An 18,590-nucleotide genomic window follows, 5' to 3' on the forward strand; every position below is an offset into this window, starting at 1 on the left:
CATTTAATTGTCTGCTAAAACAATACAATCAACACTCTTCAGTAGAATACAACAGAATCCAGAGACTCTAACATAATATTCAGGATACAATCCAAAATTACTAGACATATTAAAAATAGCAAAATGTAATCCATTTTCAACAGAAAAGATAATCAACAGAGACTGACTCCAAGATGGCCCAGATGTTAGAATTAGCAGACAGGAATCACTATTACAGCTACGTTCAATGATGTAAAGAATGATGTGGCTTAATGTAAACGCAACTATTGAGGTATTCTTCTCTTAGTCTACTATCAGACACTGAGTAATAGCTTACTGTTTTCTGGAAACTATACTGACTTCTGTGGGATATCTTTTCCATCCCTCACCCAAAGGGATTTCTGATCCCAATACTCCACTCTTCCAGCCACAGGTAGGTCCAGGCAGGGGTTACATGATCCAAACCATGTGAACCTAAGTCTCTCCATAGGATTTTTCATACTGAGATTTGGGATGGAGATTCTGAGATGAAAGACTTGAAAGCTACTGGCAGCCATCTCCCACACAATGGGGAGAAAGTTGATCTCCAGTGGAAGTAAAGTAGATGCAGCTTCCCTAAGAAAGAAGTCACATAAAAAATCTTGGCAACATTTGAATACTGGTTCTGGTTGATCCTGAGTCCAGCTATATCCACTGGTTACATGAGATAACAAATTCCCACATTTTTGTTTAATTTAGTTCAAATTGGAATTCTGATAACCAAAAACTAAGTGTTTTGTAAACTACAGACCTAAAGAACAGAGAAGATGTGTCAATGGAAGAAATCACGATGTCAAAATAAGTAGTGCCAGAGAACTTTCAGGATAGAGAGTAGTTTCAGAGAGAGAGATACCAGAAAACACAATGAAGGGCTTGCTTAGCACATGCACACAACCTCTTCTTTCCACTTCTACTTCACTTGAGATAAAACATTGAGAGAGGTAGACAGGAAGCAGCAGTAGGAACTGAAAAGTCTTTGGGAGGTTGCCAAGGAAACCATTCGTTCATTCATTACTAAAGACTTACCATGGTTGAAGGTGTATATGGGTTGCTAAGAATACAACAAAGAAAAATAGACAGTTCCTCTCCTCATGGAGCTTCAGTCTTGTGCTATGCTACTTTTGAGAAAGAATACTATTGCTATAGCATAACTTGAGGCCAAGGAAGATGTCAGCTTAACACATCAAAAATCACAGGCTGCTTCTGGCATGCAGAACCAGGTAAGAAGTTGCTGGTACATTGTCACAAAAAAAGAGAGAATTCCAGAAAGATCAGTGATCAACGAGCCCTATAAGCATGTTGAATCCCATGACAGATCTTCATAAGGAAGAATAGATATGCCTCAATGTAGGGAAACACAAAGGAAGGAAATTAGGAGGATGTTGACATGCTAGGAGGCATGTTTCTCCAGGGATTCAACTCTCTAAGAAGCCATCTCCACTCTCCTCTCTACCAGGCTTGGAGGAGAGGGGTTGTCTATAGATGGGTGCACAGTGTCCTTAGTGTCAGCTGAGCTAAAGGTCACGGACAGTGCATGATTAGAACTTGGAGGTCTGAAAGCAGACTTCTCTAACAGTGTGAAGCGTCCTTCCTTCTCCACAGGAGAGTTGGAAACACTGATCACAGCCAAACAAAGCAGTTCTGTGACCTCATTTAACAAGTAAATGAAATCTCACGGCCATCCCAGGATGTCAGCTGTCATCCCAGCCATCACATTCTGCCTGGCAGGCTGGGAAATGAGGTGCAGAATAACATATTCAGCTTTTGCTGATGAGCGCTGGCTCTTAGGCTCATCAGTCAGCCCTGGTATACTCCAGAGTGTTCCTGGAGGGGCTTTCAGCACCAAAAGTGTTTTCTGAAGGCAAAATTCTGTACAAATGGAGGAGAGAGTACCTTGAGTTTATTCAACTGTCAGATGGCTCAAGATCACCCAAGTTGTCTGTGTTGTTAACAAGCCCTGTCTCCTGTCAAGACTGTCTACCCAGGAGTATCCTCAGCAGTCCTCAAAGTCTGCAAACTCTAAAGTAGATCAAAGTGCATACGTGTGAATACACGTATGGGCAGCTGAAAACCAGATCTGAGCTACATCTGCCAAGCTGTCTGAGCAGGTCCGCAGTCAACAGGGGTTGTCTTTGGAGATGGGACATTTTTCTTGGATTGAGAGTCCTCTCAAGGACATTATATCAGGTGCACAATAAATATCTGTTGAATGGATCATGTTTCCAAAAACAGCTGAACATAGTTTTGTCTCAGCAGTTGGCTTAATGAGACTGAAGAGCAGTGAATGGGTGCTGAGCAGTAAAGCTTTGTCCAGGAATCAGGGAAGGCTTCCCTAACACAGTGGCCTGGAGGATGAGGAAAATGAACCCAAATTCAAGAGAGAGAGGATTAACCTTTGAGGCAAAGGGAATGTTATCTGAAGGCCTGGTGCATGTGGCTGGACCAGAGCAAGTGAGGAGTGATGAAATGAGGCTGGAGGGCAAACCAGCTAGCCAAGACCAAAGACAAGGGCTAGGGAATGCAGCCCGTACTGGTGGCAGGGACTGCAAAGTTCAAGGCAAAGAGTTTGGGCACAGAAAGGGAGAAGAACTGGGGCCAATAATTCAATTCACCAGTGAAGACCACCACTACCACATTCTTTTAAGAATTAAAAAAAAAAAAGATAGAAGCAGGTTTTTAATTGTTTTGAAAATAACTACAGATTTAATAAAATGAAAATAGTGATGACCTCACTCTTCCTCTGGAATGCGAAGTACCAGGATAAATGGAACATGATATGGTAGGCTGAATAATAGCCTCCCCCCAAGAGGTCCCCATCCAAATTCCCACAACATGTGAATATGTTGTCTTACTAGGTAAAAGGGACTTTGCAGATGATGAGTTAAGGATTTTGAGAGGAGGTGATCCTAGATTATCCAAGTAGGCCCAGTGCAATCATAAGGGTCTTTATAAGAGAAAGGCAAGAAGATCAAATCAGAAAGAGATGAAATAATGGAAAAGCAGAGGTCAGAGAGGAGAGCAGATGTTATGGTGCTGGCTTGGAAGTTGGAGGAAGCAACCCTGAGTCAAAATGTGAGTGCCCTCTATAAGCTGGAAAAGGCAAGCAAACAGACTCTCCCCTAGAGCTTCCAAAAGGAACCAGCCCTGCTAACGCCTTTATGTTAGTCCATGAAATTGATTTCAGACTTCCAACTCCCAAAACTGTAAGATAACATATTGGTGTTGTTTTAAGCCACTGTCTGTGGCAATTTGTTAAAGGAGCAATAGGATACTAATATACATGGTCTAAAGAAATTTGAAGGGGAAAAGTTGTGCCTTAAATTTATTTACCTGCTAAGTTATTTTTACTGTATGAAGGAAATAGAAGAATACCATCAGGAAGTCAAGGGCTCAGTAAATATACTTATGTATAGCAATTTATTGATCAAATCTCTGTTTAGATAGTTTCAATGAATAATATCACTTCGTCTCATAATACCCGTTAGACACTACTGAATTTTTGTGATCAATTTTTTGGTTGACTGTAATATGTCTTAAGTAATTTATCAAGAAAAAGCATGTGCATGTTATTTCAGAGTTTTTGTGTATCTAGGAAGATATGTTTATTGCTGTAGTACATAAGCATTAGCTTGGCTTGTTTTAAATATTTAGGGCAAAATCTTTTGTTCATAAACATAGCTTTAAGTGTTTTCATGTTGAACAATAAGGAATAAAAATTAATCGAGCTTTGTGTTAAACCTCAGATCTTTATGAAAGATACAACAACAAGCAAAACATAAAATAATTCAGAATAGCGTTAGTTACTGTTACTGTCGGGCAAAATCAAGTGAAATCAATCAAATGGACAGACTTTTGGCATATCCAATTTTTAGAAGAGAATAAAACACAAATAAGACTATTAGGAAAGATATATGAGAGAGAGAGGGAGAGATTAACATTAATAAAGAAATATTTTTTACAATCACTATTAAAACTTTGCATTAAAAAAAATGGACAATATCTAGATAGAACTGTAATGCTCAAAACTTTTCTCAGGACCCCTTTAAACACTTAAAATGTATTGAGGAACCCAAAGTGCCTTTGTTTATGTTTGTCATACCTATTACTATTTACCATATTAGAAATTAAACTATTTATTTAATAATAAATTAATAGTCATATCTATTAGGAATTTTTTGAGTTAGGAATTGTTTTTCATTATTTTTTGTTAAAGAATAGTTGATTTACAAAACTAGGAATATTTAAAACACAAGAATATGGAAGCACGTTTCTCTCAGATATCAGAATAATGACATCATTACACATAATTTACTTTCTGGAAAACTCCATACACCCAGAAGAGAATGAGAATAAAAGAGCAAACAACAGCTTGGTTTTATTATGAAAATAATTTTGACCTCACAGTGCCCTAAAAAATATTTCAGACTGCACTTTGAAAATCAGTGGTCTAGTATAGACTACCAACTTACAACTGTGTAATGAAAATTATCAAAATTAATTCAAAGAAAGTTTAAAAATAAAAAAAGCAGAATAAACCAAATACCTACAAAGGACTTGAAAATGTTATCAAAGATTTAGGTACAAATAAGACTCCAACCTGAGGTGGGGCTAATATAAGTTGCATATAACATCCTAAAATAGAGCCCAAAATAAAAGAAGGAAACTAAAAATCAGTTTTATTAATGAAATTAGTGCAAAAATATTGAGTAAAATATTAGTAAGTTAGAGAGGTGGGTTAACAGTTAATAGTGGTGGTCAAGGATTGGTCTGGCCAAGCTCTGACATCAGTGCTTTTTCATGAAGCAAGGTCACTCCCTAACCCCTTTTGCCTGCAATGCTGCTGAACTTTTTGCTTTATCAATCCTTTTCCAGTTTTGTCATTTAAAGAGCTTTAAATTTTCTATCCTCTGTAAGAGTTATTCCTGTCTTTGCAGTAAAAGCAGGGAACAAAATTCTTGTATTGATAAAATATCTGAACCTATGTAAATGCTTAATGATGTACTAATTTCCTGTCTGAGTAGCTATAAGTTTGCACACTTTTCTTAAAAATTGTGTAAGAACGTAAGAGTATATTAAATTATTTACCCACACAAAGAATCGTTTTTCCCAGAAATTCAATGTTGACTTACTATTCATTTGATTCATATTGCTAATATATAGTACATTACATTAAGAAATTTAAAAATATTTCAATAAGTGTCAGAAAAACATTTGCTAATATTCACCATACTTATCACTGACTTTTTAAGAAAACTAAGAATAAAAGAATCTTTTTCAACATAATAAAGAATATCTAACTTATGCCAATAAACAATACAATACTGGATAGTAAAATACTAGAGTGATTTCCATTTAAATCAAAGAATCACATTAGAAAATCTTTAATCACCATTATCATTCTACATGGTTCCGAGAGATATTAGAAAGATATGGGACAAGAAGCAAAATTATACATTCAAATGCATAAAAAATTTTTAAAACCATGTATTAAGAAGACAAATTGAAAAGTAAACCATGAACTTGGAAAACATATATAACGATCTCTAATCAATCAATAAGAAAATTGCTTATGTGCAATATTAATTATCTATTACTGCATAACAAATAATCCCCAAATTTGGTGGCTTAAAATAGTAACCATTTAGTATTCCTCTCAGTCTCTGTGGGTCAGGAATTTGGGAATTCTAGGTTGGGTCTCACCTGAGGTCATAGTCAAACGCTGCAGTCACCTGAGGGTTGGCTGCGGCTGGAGGATCCCATTCACCCCTGGTTCACATACATGGTGCTGGCTGCTGGTGAGAGTCCTCACTTCCTCTCCTCAGGGACTGCTTGTGCATCTTCATGTCATGATGTCTGGTTACCTCCAGAGCAAGAGACCTAAGAGATCACGTCAGAAGCCACAAAGCTTTTTAATGACTTAATCTTGGAAGTCTTAGTCCATCAATAATCAGCTGGTCACATAGGCCAATCTTAATGTAAAAGGGAGATGTTCAAGGGCCTGAATCAGGATCACTGGGGGCCCTCTTGGAAAATAACAACTGCACACACCAATAGGAAAATGTGGCCAAAGACATTCGTGGACAGTTCATAGAACAATAAATACAAATGGCCAATTAATGTTTTAAAATTCTAATCTCATTATATTCAAAGAGGTAGAAAGTAGAATAAGAGAGTATTTTTCATACATTACAAATAGATAACTCAAAGTAAAAACAAAACAAAAACAAACAAAAAAAACTTGAAGAAAAAATACAATGAAAAGTTTCTATTCCACTATCCCAAACTGAAGCAACTCATGCTACCAGATCCTATGTGCCTTTCTAGAAAGATTCTTTGCATATACAAGCAAATATGTGTTTTCATAATTAACATCTTATTGTTATTTTTAGGCTTATATTATATCCTGGAGTTTATTTGGTATCAGTACATATAAAACTACCTTATATATTAATTTCTGCATAAAAATTGTAGTGGATATGAGGTTGCTTCCCAGTGACCTTCCACTTTTCCACCTCCTTTGTGTCACTGCACTAAAGTTTGAGTGAGACTCATACCATCTGTAACTCCAGGGATGTTGTCCCTGTTCAACAGTGATTATTTCAGTGTCAAATGGCCAATGTTGGCCCAATCAAAATGAAGCCTAGATTTTTTATTTTTTTTTAATGATTGGGGAGTTGCTCCCTCTCTCCATGAGATGAAGAAGCCCAGAGCATTTTTTAATCACAAGTGGAGGCAGCCAAGCCATGTATTTTAGCAGATAATGCAGAAGGCAGAGCAGAGAAAGTAGGTCTTTGGGGATAGTAAGAGTCAAGAATATGAGAGTCAGGAGGTTAAGGCCACCCTGAAGTCTACTCTGCCTCTGGACTGTCAAGTTATCAATGGATTTTCTTATAGTGTAAGCCAATTTGGGTTAGAGTTCTGTTATTTTTAGCATTGAGAGCGCTAATTGATCCAGTAGTCTATGGTGTGCCTATACCATATTTATATAACCAACCTCCTATAGATGGATAGTTGGGTGGCTTACAGCCTTTGGCTATTACAAACAAGGGGTCATGAATATTTTTGTACACATGACTTTGAGACCAAGCTTGAACATATCTGGAGAAATCCTAGAAACGAATTAAATTGCTATCAAAAGAGAAATGAAATTTTAGCAGGAGTTTCCAAATTTCCCTCCATATAATGTGTAGCAATTTTTACACATATTCACAAAATATGAAAATATCTGTTTCTCAAACACTCATTGACATAGTGTTATCAAAGTTTTTAATCATCAAAGATTTTGTTTCCAGGAGCAACATTTAAAGTTGATAAAGGTATCATAAAGTAGGTACCCCGTATGCTTCTGTTTAATTATGTACAACCTTTCTGGGAAGCAGTCAGCAATATGAATCAAGGAATTAAAATTCGCTTTTTTAAACTGAGATTTAATTGACATATAACATTATGTATGTTTAAAGTGTACAACATGTTGATTTGATACACATGTTGTATTGCAATATAATTACCACTGTAGCATTAGCTAACACCTCCATCACCTCACATAATTATTATTTCTTTTTTCTGGTGAGAACATTTAAGATCTTTTCTCTCCACTTTGGGGACTCAATCATGAGGAAAACTTCAGCGATGTGGATAGCGGTTTATACATAAGAAAACGTTGAATTATTATTTTTAAAGATACTGAAAATAAGAACAAGTTGTAAAATAAGTTATGGCTTATCCACAGGATGAATAGTATCTAGACATTAAATATCATGTTTTTGAAAAACAATAATAGTGAAATATGCTTCTTATATAAAATTAAATAAGCATTCATTTAAAGTAACATGTTAATTTTGAAGTATACACACTCATACACACATATGTATATGTATTCCTCTGTATTTGACATATATGTATGTATAAATATGATTTATATATCTATATATGCATATAGGTGTTAAAGGATTTAGGCATCAAACTATTCTGGTTTTTCTTTTTTTGGCAGATTTAGCAGTAATTGATTCTTAATTTCTTCTTAAAAATCTTTTACATTTCTAAAATTCCATGTAATGAACATGTGTTATTTCATAATCAGAAAAATGTTCCCTTCTTTTACTATTCCTTGACTTAAGCTTGACAAGGAATTTGAATTCATAATTAATTGGAGGAAGGGAAATGAAACATCATGAAACTTTCTGGTTCATGAAACTTTCAACATGAGTGAAAAATGAATATTCTCTAACATTTCTGACATGCTGATATCTCTACTTAAGACCCTCCATTTTTTAAGTTGTTAGGCCATGAAAATATTCATTACCTATTTTAAATACCTCTGCCAAGGCTCATACATATTTTTTTGGAAATAATTAACCTAGCAGTATGAAATTCCAGAGCACAGGACACATATGAGAGGAAGTTAACATCCAAAATACAGACTGATATAAATAAATAGTTCAATATTTTATTCATTCGGTTTTCATTCCTTCATTTCTACTTGCATTATGTACCATAATAATGAGCAAAACAGATCATTATCTTTAGAATGGGAAAACAGACATTCACACAAATAAATGTAAGTTGTGACTTTGAAAAATGTCACTAAGGGAGAGAGGCAGCATAAGTAAGTTCCTTAAAACATGGACCCCTTCTGTTGGATCCATGGATCCCCTTCATGGATCTGATGAGATTGATCCCTTCTGTCATATACTAGCTATGTGACCATGGGAAAGTTACTTAACCTCTCTGTCCTCAGTTTGCTGATATGTAAAATGGAAAATTTTAAAGTATCTATTTCATAGGATTGTTATAAGTATTAATCGAGCTAATATTTTAAATGCTTATATAATGTTTGACACATAGCCACTTCTAGTTGAATGCTTCATAAATAAGGGTACAGAATGGAGTACATGTATAGAGCACATTTAACGGGGAGCAATAAATGACTGAGATGGCCAGAGAAGTCCTTCCTGCATCACTGGTGATTGAATGGCAAGAGCTCCCTACTTGAAGAGCGTGGGGTGAGGGAGTTGTGTAAGATTAAAGCACAATGTGGAGAAAAGTGAGGACAGACAATGCAGGGCGTGTTTGGCCACATTAAATATTTGGGGTTTTATTTTACCAAACTGTTATACAGAAGGTGTGACTTGATCAGGTTTCTGTTTGAAGAGAAAAAATTATTCTGACTATGGAGTAAGGACTGGAAGAGGACAACTGACAGTAAGGGAGAGTCTGTTAGAAAATGATTACAATACTCTAGGCGAGAGTATTCTACAACAAGGGCAGAGGCAGTAGAGAAGAAAGAGGGACACATTGGAAAAGCATTGGGAGGAAAAATAAACCTTCCTAGTGGGAGATCAGGTATTGAGAATAAGAGAGAGGGAAATGTTAAGATTAATTCCTTTGTTTTCTAGAGCTATAATGAGTCAAAGACCACTGGGTGTAAAGACTATAAGTGGCAAATGGAGCACTACTTTGAATCTAAATAAGTTGAGTTTGAGGTAACATTGAATCATCCAAGTAAAAAGATTATATACTCAGTTAGTTATATGAATCTGAAGCTCAAGGGGATTGCAAAGCTGGAATACAATATCAAATTTTATTACATGATAGATATTAAAACCAAATTGGAAAATTTTGACTATAAGGTGGGACAAGGTGAAGGGATGGAAACAAGGATAGATGGGAATTTGGGGTAAGGGAAGGATTTTCAGAGTTTGTTTTTACGGAGAGCTTCAAAAATTGATAAGAAAAAGCTATTTGAGAAGATGTTAAATATACAAGACAAGGAAAGTATAATCAATAGCACAAGAATTTTGAGTAGGCAAATAAATGAATTAGGCTTAAAGAAAAGAAGACCTCTATTGATGAAAAGGAGGACAGGCTAGATCCTGATGTAGGATCCAGAGCCTGTAGCAAATAGCCACCTCTTGTTCATCCTGCCCAATCAACACAATGTCATTGATATGATGTATGCATGCAAGGGGATCTGCATCCAGATCCCCTTATATCCTATTATGAGAGAAGGAGAATGAGTTAACATAGCCCTAGGTAGGGCACACCTATTAATAAATACTTTTGTCCATTCCATGAAAATATGGACTATTTCTGATCCTCTTATTAGAATACAAAAAAAATGCATTTACCAAATTAATGGCCCAGTGTCATTTAGCTGAGGCTTTCTATATCTCCTCGAGCAACAATGAAACATCTGGCACAGTGGCTGCAAACAGGGCTACTATGTGTTTGAACTTGCAGTGATCTACAGTTATTCTCTAGGATCCATCATTATCTGAAAGAGGCCAGACTGACAAATTAAAAGGAGATAAGGAAATGATAAGGGACCACCGCCCCACTATCTGTGCCATGCTCTACTACACCCTTGCCCCAGAATGTGTGAGCCAGCATGGGTGGAGGAAGTTTCAGAGGTTTCTATTAGGCTGTCCTCATTATGTTATCTCTTATCTAACAGGCAAAATACTCAATGAAAAAATGATCCCAACTACAAGTATGTTCATCCTAGTTATGCATTTGGGAAATGACCACTGAGTAGATCCGTGGAACCAGTAGACCCATTAGAAACTGGATTTTAGTCAGAACTCCATTTATTATCTTACCTTCATAAACCAGTATTCTAGCAGGGGAACCGTGATGATGCTTTGGTTCCCCAAGCATCAAATTCACTTTCTACTTGTGTCTAATAGTCCTTGAAATGTCTGAGCATTTCCCTCTCCCAAGTATGTAGCAATCTGAGTAAATGACTTAGGTCTTTCAGGGGAGGGACTGTGAAATCATTATAATATATAATTGCCAGGAAGTTGCTGTGACCTTCTTCCTAGGAATGAGGCCACCTGTTAGTCAATGGGTTCCAGATCTGAAAATTGGCTCAGGTCCTAGAGCTGAGCAAGGGATTATGACTTTTTATTGGACTGGCTGCACTCAGCTTCCCAACACATATCTACAACATGATTTAGCTAAGAAAAATGAATGCATGTATTCATACCAAAGCTTGTACATAAATGTTCGCAGCAGCTTTATTTGCAATACCCAAAAGCTGAAAACAAAAACCCAGACAAACTCAAAATGTCCATCAACTTGTGAATTGATAAACATAACATTGTGGTATATTCATACTCAGCAATACAGTGGAATTTCAATACATGAAGTCAATTAAAATATGAAACACCATGGGTGGAAAACTGCAAAATGAAAGCAGTCAAAGACAAAAGCAACTTATACGATGCTATTCATATAAATTCTGGCTGGAAAAGGCAAAACTATAGTTCCAGAAAAATCTGTAATCACCTAAGTCTATGGATTAAAGGAGGACAGGTTTCAAAGATGCATGAGGAAATTTTTTATAGTATTAGAAATATTGTATATCTTGATTATGGTATGATAACTGTATGTAACTACCAAAATTCATCAAACTGTACACTTAAATGGATTTCACTGTACGTAATTATGCTACAATAAAGCTGGAGGGAAAAGATGCTATGCTAAGCACTAAGGAAATAAAAGGATATTAAAAACAATATTCCTGTACTCAAACAATGTATAATTTTGTAAACAAGAGAAAAATATATAGAATATGTTGAATAAATACATAATGTGAGGCATACCATGAAAAGAGTTCAAAATGTTATGAAGATTTACAGGTGAAAGAGGTCACTTCCATTTGGGGAGCTCTGACAGAGCTTACTGAAGGAGGTAACATTTGAATTAAATCCTGACAGATGGGTTAGATAGCTAAGGGAAGAAGAAATTTCAGAAGAAATGGATTAGGAAGGCATTTATCTTTATTTATATTTATAAAAACCATGGAGTATATTTGAAAAATGTTTAACTGGGACATAAATTTCATATAGGAAATTTTTCAGAGATAAGGCAATAAAGACCAATTAGAGCTTACAATTCTAGTGTGTAAGCAACAGAAGCTGCTGAGAGTTGTGTGGCCAGAACTTTGTTTCAGATGAAGATTATACTGGTAGCTCAGTGCAGGATGGATTGAACAAGAGGCATGGATACTGTGCTAGGCTACGGTACTGAAATTTTCCCATTTGAGAATGCTGAAATAAGAACAGATAAGAAAAGTATACATATGAGAGTTTGTAGAACAAGAAACTGGGGGCTGACTGGATATCTTGGTGGAAATGAAAGATGAGGAAGATAATCCTCAAAGAATGTTTCCTCATAAAATTACTATTGAGCAGAATTATTATCAGAAGTCTCTGAAAATTAAAGTTGGTTTGGATTAGGTGATTACCTGGTCACTCAGTGAACAGTTATAGAGTACCAACTCTGCACCAGACAGGATATGTAGGATATACAGTGAGGAACCAGACAGATAAAGTCTTTGTCTTGAAAGGGTTTTTATTCTCCTTTGAGAAGACAGACAAAAGCATGTAAATATTTGTGATTTATTTTAAATATAAGGTGATTCATTACAATTAGGAGATTGTGACTTCCTCTCAATGGAATACTACACATCAAATTGTGTTTATGGAATCAGCAAGTTAAAAAATGGAGCTAGTGAGCATAGAATGCTACTGAAAAGGAAACTCATAGAAAGTAGCAGTTTCAAGAAAGATACCAGCATGTTGAAAGAAAGAAAAGGAAAAAAAAAAGAAAGAAAGAAGGAAAAAAAAAAAGAAGGAAAAAAAAAAGAAGGAAAAAAAAGGAAAAAAAAGGAAAAAAAAAAGAAAGAAAGAAGGAAAGGAAGAAAGAAAGCAAAAGAAAGTTCTTGAAGATGTGAAATAAAGGAAATAATTAATAGTTCAAGTTCTGCAAAAGGGATGGGATTGTGAGCATAGTATAAACCACTGGCCTTGAGAGGAAAATGAATCTTCTTTCTCCATTATAAGAATTAAGGTTTTATAAGAACTAAGAATAAGGTGACAGATGAAAATATTAATACAAAGTAATGTAAGGTGGGAAATACCTGAGGGAATATGAGTTGGGAAACGTTTGACTTTTTTTTAGATGGTGTTATTAATCTTGGTGAAAATAAAAGGGGATATGGATTGGTTTCCAGGTCTGAAGAGAGAAAAACATCTATGGAATGGCAGCTATGAAGACTATGGCTCTGCAGCATAGCAACTGGCTAGCAGGGTTCGCTGAGAGCTCATCAAAGGTTATTTGCCATGAATTTAGAGCACCTAAATCAGCATGACTTTCTCCAGCAATCCAAGAGCAGAGAATGTAAAAAATTCCGGTTGTAGATCAAAGTTAAATCAAATTAAATACATAAATAAATGAAAAATACGGAGGAAAGTCAAGGGCATCAGGTATAAAAACGTGTTATTGAAGTGGATGATGATGATGTGTTCAAATGTAAGTTGAAAATTCAGAATCTTGGGGAGAAGTCACCATCAGTCCATGATAAAATGGCAAGCTGATAAGAATAAGGCAGTTGTGAAAGCGGAAAGAAGACTGTAGACAGAAAGCAATAGCAGAAACTACGATAAAGGATTACAGAAGTTCCTAGAAATAATATAGTCAGGAGGAGGTATTAGGCGTTAATTAAAAGTATTGTATACAGTAAAGGTTTCAAAAGTATTTTTTCAAATTTCAATCCACTGTTTATTTACAGATCTCTATGTGAAATCCCAAGGTGTTAATTAAAGCCTTTATAAACATTTACACATAGTAATTTCACAATTCTTTGAGGAGATATGAAGAAGCACTTCTCTTTTGAATACAGTTTATTTTTACAAGTGGTTGTTATTAATGTGAAGTTTAAAAAAGGAAACTTCAGATGCCTTCTCTGTGCTGTTGGCAACAGTCTCTTTTTTGGCCAGAAAAGCAAGATGATGTGATTGGATTACAGACTAGAAAATTCCTAAATGGGCCTCATGCTACATTTATGATGATTGAATTAGATTCTGTTACCCCTAGGGTTTGGTAATCAACTTGGGGAACAAAAAAAACTAAAGAAATAGAAGGGAACATTTTCTCCTAATGTTGTGCTTCTCAGAAGTAGAGAAAATGAATTTTTAAGAGCTACGTTATTTTGACTGGAAGAAACAAAACTCTGGCAGGGCAGCAGGTGGTTATCGCTTTGAAACAAAAATAAGCACAAATTCCCATACCTTAAAATTCAAAGTATTCTTTTGAATTTAGTCCAACTGAGTATCAATGTCTCTTGAGTATTGATGTCCAGGGGCGAGCTCTGAAATCCTAATACAATGAATGCCTTATACTCTGTGTCACATACTCAAAGTGCCCCCCAAAAGAATAAGAAACAGAATATCTTACCCCTCCTTGTCTTATAAAAGACACATTTTTGAAAGCAACATCTATTAGGGAACACCCACTGTAAATATTGCCATGATAATAGAACCGAAATATTTGGTTATACCAGTTCCCTGAGAGCATCCTTTTACATTACCTGAGCAACACACACAGTACTGGGAGGTCTCCCCAGAATAATCTGCCTGTTTTAGATGAATTATAGAATAGCAAACTGACTACATTGCTTAGTCCAATTTGGTCACATCTCTATAGATATGTTTGTTTAGTTTGTTTTCTTCTATAATAGAAGAACTTCTTTCTCTCCTTTTCTGGAACACAGAGAGGAAATTCATCCTCTTAGCGTGGTTTAGAAGTTCTGCAAAAAGCTGATGGTGTGCACTGATAGGTATAAAACGGAAGCAGATGGAGCAAGACCTCCAAATTATACAACACCAGGAGACACTATTCTCGGAGAACACAATAATGGGCCTCCGGGGGTGTCATTCACATTATATTCTATATTGTGCGATATGGTGGCCCCGTGGAGAGCACATGACAAATGAGCTGACCAGGTAAGTGTGCATGATCAAATGTTTGCTGTGTGGAACAGGCTGTCTATTCATCTTGCAAATAATAGGAAGAGCTAAAGTTCTGGCTGGCACTCTTTTAACCCTATGGGAAAGATAACATCATTTTCTCATTTTATACATAAAGAAGCTAAGTTAAAGAGAGATTATGTGCCTGGCCCTGGGTCATAAAGCTAATCAGCGGCAGAGCCAAGATTTGAAAACAGGTAGTCTGCCTCCAGAATCGGGGCTCATCTGCTTTTTAAGTAGAGATCCTGTTTTTCTCCCCAAATCAAAGGAAAACAACAACAAAGCTTAGAGTTCATGAGATCTGCAATGAAAGAAATATTTGGTACGGAACTTGATTTAATATCCAGGCTGGGTCTTTCAAAAGCAAGTACTAGATATATTTTCTAGAAACTTATAAAAATATAAGGCAAAATAGATTGACAGTGACATCTGAGAGAGCAGAGTTAATTATGTAACAATTACTCCTTCCCTCTTAATATGGTAACATCAAATCTGCACAGAAAAATAAAGAAACCAAGAAGGCTTCTTTAGAGAGGATTATCACATCCTACTCTTCACTTTCATTTTTCTTCTTTTAAATGGAACACAGCAAAAGAAAAGTATGGGCTATATTTTGCCATATGTTTCTTTACCTTTAACATAATAAAATTAAAGTTAATAAACAACAAAAGAGAAATACACGAAAGCCTAGATTTATAAAGGATAACCCAAATATCCTAAAAGGGAGACCATTACTGATGCAATTACTTTTCTATTGGTTTTATTCACATGCTTCCTGATGATGCCGTATCTGATTTTTGTCCCTTCTCTGATAATGCCTAATAAAACTAAGTTCTTCAGGAACATGAGAGAACTTTTCACAGTATGTTATACAGAATTTTACACCATAATTTGCTTTTATCAAACACAGAAACTATTTTCCTTGAGTTAAAACAAGCATTGCTGATTTAAATGTGCCAGGCAACCACATAATATAGTTTTTTCCGGCAAGGTGTATCTTCAACTTGACAGTGTTCATACATTGTTCTCAGATCCTGACAGTTTACATGATTGTAAACATTTTACAGCCTCACTAGTAATGTATGCCAAGGTTCCCATAAAAAGAACTCTGGCAATGGTAGAAGGCTTCTCAATAAAATGCAGCACCCTTCCACCTGAAATAGCGATTGTTAAAGATTGGGAGATACAGGCATTCAGATGAATGTTGCTTGCCGAAGTTAAAAGTGGCAAACACACTTTCGGATCCAACTTGACTCTGTACCCCAAAATGAAAGTCACAAAACAAGAGTGAAGACATTATCTTCAGAGAGCAAGGATGAAAATTTCCATCTTGAAAGATTTTAAGAATAAAATAAGTTTCCCACCTAGGTTTAAACGTGCCAAAAAGCAAATGCCATCGTGAGAACTAAACTTCCTTTTAGAAAAATGTTGTTGATTTTTCTGGAGGTTGATATAGGAAAGTTAAATTGAACAGAGTATTAAAGCCACTTCTTGGAAACCTCAGAAACCACAGGCTTGTTTCTATTGATCAGGAAGAAAAGTGAAGGCTGTATGCAATTTACTTTGCCATCTCTTTGAATGCACAGGAGTATTGCACTCAAGAGTATCGAAAATATTCTTCAGGAGAGAGTTACACCCGTCTCTGGTTGTAAGGAAGAGTACACCCTGAGCCCTCAGCTGGCTGAGTTCTCTACCCCAAACAGCGAGTCTAGGGTGCACTTGAGACAAGCCTTCCCATATAGAAAGTGTCAACATGTGTCTTTGGAAAAGCGTAAAATTTGGTTTTTCCACCACTTTGTCTTTTATTGACCTAGCAAACAATTCATATTTTACAAAATATACATTGAAGGGGAAATTTTAGTCAAGACTGAAAACTGAATTTGAGAAGCAGAAATAATGGTGTGTGTGTGTGTGTGTGTGTGTGTGTGTGTGTGTGTGTAGTTACTGATCTTTCTATTCCTCTAGCTAGCCCAGGAGCATGAGTGATGCATGATTTAATAAAGGGATGTAATACCAATAAGAGCTTTTCCTCATCCTTCGTTCCAGCTGGATTTGAAGGTCAGTGTGATTTTACAAACAAATGCTGCCTATGAGAATCCATGGCAGAAAACAAAGATAAGCAACAAGGCACAAACAAAACAGGAAAGTAAGGAATTGGAAGCTTTTGTTCCTTACTTTCCCCTTGCCCCTCTTGTCACCCCCCAACCTGAGCCTCTCTGCCTGAATCTTGTGGACAATGGGCAGTTGTTAGGGTTTTGCTCTTTTGTTTCCAAGTAACAAGAAGCCACTTGGGTTATCCCAAGGGCAGAGGTACCTTAAGTATAAGGATGCTCACCTGAAGAATTCAAGCTGCTGTGCAAAATATTCGTTTACTTTCCATCTGTCTCTGTTCATCCCTGTTTCACTATACACGCCACCTGTCTTTTACTCTTTCCACCTGTTTATATCTTTTCTGCTCCCTTACAATTTCAGTTTGCACAAGGCTTTGGCTAGTCACAGTCGTGATCCATGACATCCTTTAAAAAAAAAAAACTTCCTATTTTGCTTTGATTTCAGATTCCCAAGATAGAGAATGTGTTGGCCTCAATTCATTCTTTTGTGTCCAGTCACGGTTCATAAACATTTGGTCACTGTTATGGCTTGAACTGTGTCCCGCCCAAAAGATATGTTGATGTGTTAGCCTTCCTGATACCTATGAATGTGACCTTATTTGGAAATAGGGTCTTTGCAGATGTAATCAAGTTAAGATGAGGTCCTTAAGGTGGGCCCTTAATTCACTATGACTGGTGTCCTTATAAAAAGAGGGAAATTTGGGCACAGGCAGAGAGGGAAGATGGCCATGTGAAGACAGAGGCAGGGATTGGAGCCACACTTCCATTGGTGACAAAATGCCTGGGGCTACCAGAAGCTGGAAGAGGCAAGGAAGGATCTTCCCCTAGAGGCTCCCTACCAATACCTTAATTTTGGACTTCTGGCCTCCAGAACGGTGAGAGAATACATTTCTGTTGTTTTAAGCTGCTCAGCTTGCGGTACATTATTATAGGAGTTCTAGGAAACTAATACAGTCTCTGTAGTCCATTGTTCAACCTTCATCCAAATATTTAGCTGGTGTCTTATGTCCATAAAAATGACACTTTTGCTCTTTGGCTGAACTGTGGAAGACTTTTTTTTTCCTTTGAAACTATGGGAGTAAGTAGCTGATGTCCGTGTCTCTTGTCAAGAACATACCTGGTAACTATTGCTGAGAAAGATCTTCTCTAAAAAAAAGTGAAGGAAGGGTCTGTTCTTTTATCAGAGGTACATAGTTTATTCTCCAATTTCTGGGAAAGAGGCACTTTTCAAAAGGCAGAACAATCAGTTCTTTCTTCTAAAATTAGAACTAATGAAATTCCTTTAATATTTGTTTTCCTATACACAAGGTCTCATACTTTTCAAAAGAGAATTTAAATACTTAACATTGAAGAATTTCACACTTAACACTGACCATCCTTCATCATTTTTTTGAAGTCATCTGTGCTTATTAACATCATGGAAAGTCCTTAAACCTGAGTTAAAGCCCAAGGAAGAAAGAGGTACAATATGCCATCCAACATATCCTATTCAGTCCCTTCAATTTTTAAAATTGAAATATAATGGATGTATAACATTGTGTAAAGGGGTACAACTTGTTGACTGGGTACATTTACATATTGCAATATGATTCCCAACACAGTGTTAGCTAACACCTCTATCGCGTTGCATAATTACCAACACAGAAGTAGA

General features: G+C 36.3%; 1 long non-coding RNA gene across 1 annotated transcript in view; it reads right to left on the reverse strand.

Annotated features, from left to right (window-relative positions):
* Positions 1–18,590, reverse strand: part of LOC307176875 — a 180,566-nt gene that overhangs the window by 100,035 nt on the left and 61,941 nt on the right. Inside the window, exon 2 of the long non-coding RNA XR_013824923.1 lies at positions 5,719–5,895. This is a non-coding gene — a long non-coding RNA (uncharacterized lncRNA). The remainder of the gene's footprint in view (positions 1–5,718; positions 5,896–18,590) is intronic.

This window comes from Stenella coeruleoalba, assembly GCF_951394435.1.
Source record: "Stenella coeruleoalba genome assembly, chromosome: 18".
Lineage (NCBI taxonomy): Eukaryota > Metazoa > Chordata > Mammalia > Artiodactyla > Delphinidae > Stenella > Stenella coeruleoalba.